At 39.0% G+C, this 5,962-nt stretch overlaps 1 pseudogene; it reads right to left on the bottom strand.

Moving 5' to 3' along the window:
* Positions 1 to 620: 620 nt before the first annotated feature.
* On the bottom strand, positions 621 to 715 carry LOC143267701 (U2 spliceosomal RNA; annotated as a pseudogene).
* Between the last annotated feature and the right edge of the window lie 5,247 nt (positions 716 to 5,962).

The raw sequence follows: 5,962 nt of genomic DNA on the forward strand, positions 1-5,962 counted from the left end.
TTAGGCAGTGGTAGTACACACTGTTAATCCTAGCATTCCAGAGTCAGAGATCCATTTGGATGGCTGTGAGTTTACGGTCACACTGTAAATAGAGCCAGGCATGGTGACACACACCTTTAATCCCAGCACTTGAGATCTCATGTCTTGCTTGGGAAAGATACATGCCTTTAATCCAGGGAGGTGATGGCAGGAAGCAGAAAGGTATATAAGGCATGAGGACCAGGAACTAGCAGCAGTTCAGCTGAGATCCATTCTGGATGAGGACTCAGAGTATTCCAGTTTGAGGAAACAGGATCAGCTGAGGAATTGGCGAGGTGAGGTTGGCTGTGGCTTGTTCTGTTTCTCTGAGTTTTCAGTGTTCACCCAAATATCTGGCTCCCTGGTTTGTTTTTATTAATAAGACCTTCTAACAATTCGTGCTACAGAAGCTCACAACCACCTATAGCTCCCGCTCCAGTGTATCTTACACTCACTTCTGGCCTCAGCAGGCATCCATACACATGTGTGCATATAAACAAGCACACACACTGAGGCATATACACATAAAAGCAAATAAATAAATAGATAAGTAAGTCTGAAATGCATACCTTTGTCTTAGAGACTGGATTGTGTGGGTAGTTAAGAGATTATTATCAGCTGCTAAAATGATTAGACAAACTCTTACACTGTGCTTTTGATACTACACTTGATCTTAGCCAAAAGGCCGAGAAGCGATTACACTGTGCTTTTGAAAGTACTTCCTGTAATATACTGAAAAGTACTAGCATCCCTAATGAAAGTGGAGCTTTAAGAGAAGGACTGGAAAGGTAGAAAGTAGCATATCTTAGTAGCTGATGGATACATTTGTTATGGGATTACTGTGTATAATATTTTATTACACACACACACACATACACACACACACACACACACACACACACACACACACACGTATCAAAATTTGCCATAGAGATGAAAGGAATAGTGAAAGCATAGGGAAAACACAGACTTGCAATGTTTGAAGAGTTAAGACAGGGAACTCAGACTTACCTTTCACTTGCAACACTAAATTTTTAACAACAGTTACCAGTCCATGCCCTCCATCTCACAGGTGTGACAGGTTTGCTTGGTGTTAAAACTTCTAAGCAGAATGTAACCAAATGAATGGAAGCACAGGATCTATGAACCAAAGGCTGAGGGGCCCCCAACTGGATCAGGCCCCCTGAACGGGTGAGACAGTCATTTGGCTTGATCTGTTTGGGAGGCAGCTGTGCATTGGTGCCAGGTCCTGGGCTCGTTGCATGAGTTGGCTGTTTGTATCCTGGGACTTATGCAGGGACACTTGGCTCGGTCTGGGAGGGGGGAATGGACCTGCCTGGACTGAGTCTACCAGGTCAACCCCGGTCCTCGGGGGAGACCTTGATCTGGAGGAGGTGGGAATGGGGGGTGGGCTGGGGGGAGGGGTGGGCGAGAGGGGGAGAACAGGGGAATCTGTGGCTATTATGTTGAACTGAATGGTGTTGTAAAATAATAATAATAATTAAAAAAAAAAGAACAGACACAGAGGAAAAAAAACTTCTAAGCAGATTTAAACATCACTCCAAAATACCTTCAATATTAGAAAAAAAAATGGCTGATAGAAATAATGAGCTTGAGCTCAGGGTATCTTGTAGCTCAGGTTATCTGTAATCATATTAAAAATATCTGCAAGTGTGGCTTTTGGCAAAAGGAGTGGAAAGAAATGTATGCCTTAGTGATTTTATTGCTGTGATAAAGCACAATAACTAAGAGTAACTTTGGGAGAGCTTATTTCATTTTATATTTCCAGTAACATTCTACCACTGAGGGGAGTCGGGACAGGAACTCAAAGCAAGAACCTGGAGGCAGGAACTTGAGCAAAGGTCAAGGAGCAGTGTTGCTTCCTGATCTGTTCTCCATGGCCTGCTCAGCCTGCTCTCTTATACCATCCAGGGACCCCTGGCTAGGGGTGGCACTGACTCTGTTAAGTTGAGCCCTTCTATATCAATAATCAATCAAAAATATGCTACAGATTTGTCTTTTGGCCTGTCTTGTGCAGGCATTTCCTAAACGGAGATTTCCTCTGCCTAGATAAGACTAGGTTTGTGTCAGGTGGACAAAAAAAAAAAAAAAAAAAAAAAAAAACGCCGGGCGGTGGTGGCGCACGCCTTTAATCCCAGCACTCGGGAGGCAGAGGCAGGCGGATCTCTGTGAGTTCGAGGCCAGCCTGGACTACCAAGTGAGTCCCAGGAAAGGCGCAAAGCTACACAGAGAAACCCTGTCTCGAAAAACCAAAAAAAAAAAAAAAAAACAGCCAACACAATGCATGATTTCTATTCATTGTTGATTTAGAAAATTTTACTGTGAAAGAAATTTGAAGTATGGTGCTATGAAAAGAAAACCCAGGAGCTAAATTTTACAAAGTCTTATTAGTCATCCATTATCTATCTTTATCATTTTGAGAGTCTCGACATGGCTCTGAAACAACAGATCATGGAGCAAGGATGATGGAAAATTTGGTCAGTTGCTGTGATAGAGGCAAAGATAGTGTTATTTCCCCTGCACATTTATGTAGAATCCCATTGCTGAACACTTCTCCCTGGGTCAGTGACACTGTTTTGGAAGTTTGTGGAACCTGGAGGACTTTGAGGGAGCACTGCTGGCAGAATGGTGGCACTCTGCTAGCTTTGAGAGTGTATAACATTGTCACAATCTAGCTTTCTCTCTCTTTCCATATATTGATCTCAATAAATGAATCATTCTTATGATGTGTCACTAAGTTTGGGAGATTGCAGAGACTTTTCTTAGCTCATGCAAACTAGCCTACCTTGATATACTCAGCACATGAAGGCCTAAAATTTTCTTTATATCAACCTTGGCATCCTAAATAAATGTTTTCATTATTTTCTACATTGTTTTTCTTTTTTTTTTCCGAGACAGGATTTCTCTGTGTAGCTTTGCGCCTTTCCTGGAACTCACTTGGTAGCCCAGGCTGGCCTCGAACTCACAGAGATCCGCCTGGCTCTGCCTCCCAAGTGCTGGGATTAAAGGCGTGCGCCACCACTGCCCGGCTATTTTCTACATTGTTATTCTGGAAAAAAAATCTCAAATCATTAAGATAATATCGAAGCCTAATTAATGTAGAAATAGAGCAGGACTTAAACTATTGTTTCTCATGATCCATTTTCCCTGAGGATAATTTTAATCCTCCACATGTATGTATATAAGCATTTGAAATAGGTATACTGATAAAATACTTCCTGGTAATAAGTCAAAAACATTTTAAAATGATTCTTTGGCATATGTACAATTGTACCATTTATTGAATATGAAAGCAAATCAGGGCACTGGAACACTGAAGGTTCTTTGGTGGACTGCACTGAACATTGAGGAAGCACGAGACTTCTTCATGGTTTGAAGCATGACTGATTGCGATTGCCACAGGTACAGGTTCCTCCAGTTAACAGGAAAAATATTATTAGTGGCCCCAGGAATGTTTCCCTTTGGGGAAGCTTGCTCCATTTTTAACACCACAATTTTTTTAAGAAATGTATTTTCTTTTCATAATCGGATTCTCCCACTTCATTTATTCTAGCTTACATGCCTCAAATTGAAACAGACTGCTTAAAATACAATTGTTTAAAATTAGGTTCAAATGCTCTGCAGGAAATAGAATGTATGGCCACATTCCAGAAATATATTATGAGCTTCATAGACCCTTTACATCTCAGAGTTCTTGAATACTCCCCATCTCTCTCTGACTCTGTTTTTCACTGTTAACCACTCCTCCCCTCCCCTCTCCTCCCCTTTTTCTTTCTCTCCTGTCCTCACCTCTCCCCTTCTCTCCTCTCTTGTCTCCTCACCCCTCCTCTTCCCTTTCTTTCTCTCCTCTCCTCCCCTCTCCCCTCCCCTCTTCTCTTTACCTCCCTTTTCCCTTATTCTCCCTCATATCTCAGATATCTAGCAGAAAATTTATCAAATGAATAACAAAAGATTAGAACTTATCTTTGTAGTTGAGAAAAATGGTATCTCTGATAACTGGAGAGAATATTCAGGCACAGCATCTTTATGTGTTAAACTATGATCATCAGAACTAGAATAATTACACAAATGGATTTTAATTTATGATGTTTATACTTGACTATCTTATAAGCTATAAGACTCATATCAATATATTAGGGTATTCATTATTCCAAGGATCCATTTTTTTTATTTGTAAAATTGGAATTGTGTTTGCAGGAAGTATTAAAAGGTTTTGTAAAGGTCATACAGAGTCATGGTTAGCGCCATTTATGGAATATGCAAGATATAAGGAAAACATTTGGGAGTCAGTAATGGACAAGGGATTTTGTCTGGTAATGTAGATTGGTTTATTTCCAGCTCATTTCCACATAATGTGATTTCAAATATTTCAATTCTGCTCTTCTTATGGCTCTGAAAGATGAATTTCATTACCTTTGCTTCTATGTAAGAAGTGAAATTGCTCCCAAATCATGGTTCAGAGACTCATATAGAACATACTAATCTAAATCTCACACCAAAGGTGCACATTTTTTTTATTTTGTTTACGACCTGATGCCAAAGCTATTTGCCAAGCACCAGTGACAGTCAGTTTTGTTTAATTTTCTAATTTTAATCAAGGACACTTAACAGAGTCAGAAGCCAAGGCAATTACTTATGAGCAGTGATAGCTAATACTCATTTTAATATGTGGAGGAGAGTAACAGCCTCTTTGGACACTTACAATATTAGCACAGGGCTATTTAAAAGTTTGTTAATATAAAACAAAGAGTGCTTGGAATTGTGGACACTAAAATGTTGATGATATCTAAGAATACCTAGCTGACAGTTAGTGTATCTCCATATATTATTTTCTGGAATGAGAGACTTTTAAAATTCAAAGAGAGAACTTGCAGTGAAATAGACATAAATGGAGCTTGCCCTAGCTAAAATAAGATTTATGTTCATGCTAATGAAGATATATTTAGTTCATGTAATTGTCTACTTCTTTTCATATATCAGGCAGTTGCACATCATAGCCCTTAAGTAAATAATAATGAATATTCATTTTAAAACCAAGAGCTACTTGAACAACTCACAAAGTCACATGCAGGATTACAGGTTTTCCAAGACTGGTTTACACTTGCTCCTCCTCACTGACATGATGACATTGTAACTGGAGTATCTCTGAAAATTTGTAGTTATGATTCAAAATAATTATGAAAACTTTTTAATCTTTGGGCAATACAGGGACTGAGTTAAAAAGTGTAGGACAAAATTCTCAAAAGGTTGGATTGCCATGATTACTTAAACCAATTTAAAAATAGGATTCTGGGGGCTTTATCATCAAATTATTCTGAGAAACAACTGTTCAAGATGAAAAGATTATTTAATCTTCAACTACACATGTTTCTGAGGTCTTTTTCTGTCGATAAATTTTGTTTCACGAAACTCCTGTATGGCTGCTCACTGCTCATTATTGCTTTCTTTTGTTATACAACATACGTTGGAGAGTCACGTTTGCAATGAAACTTGAGGATTTTATTGGCTTGAGATTGAATGACTGTGGAAGTGGACAGCTACTTCATGGCTGTTTTGGTAAATTCCAATCTAGATATTGCCTCATTCAAGTACAACCCATAACTTAGCTTCCCGGAGGGACAATACAGTATGCAAGCCCTTTAAATTTCGAAGATTTCAAACTGAAGTGTTATTAGTGCCATTTATTTGGTCGTTTGCTATTTCACCACTTGCCACTCCATGGTTACAATTTCAAGTGGCTCCCATGTTTTTCTTCTGAAGGGGAAGCTCAAGTAGAATTATCATCAACATTAAAAGCTTATTTTGTGTAATCAGCTATGATCACTGGGAGATGATACTTCTTTCTCTGCCAAGAATTATGATTTTCAGTCTTGATTCTATTTAAATTCAACTGATATTATGTTCCCCACTGTTAGAGATTTTA

This window comes from Peromyscus maniculatus, chromosome 10 (genome assembly GCF_049852395.1).
Source record: "Peromyscus maniculatus bairdii isolate BWxNUB_F1_BW_parent chromosome 10, HU_Pman_BW_mat_3.1, whole genome shotgun sequence".
In the NCBI taxonomy this organism is placed as follows: Eukaryota; Metazoa; Chordata; class Mammalia; order Rodentia; family Cricetidae; genus Peromyscus; species Peromyscus maniculatus.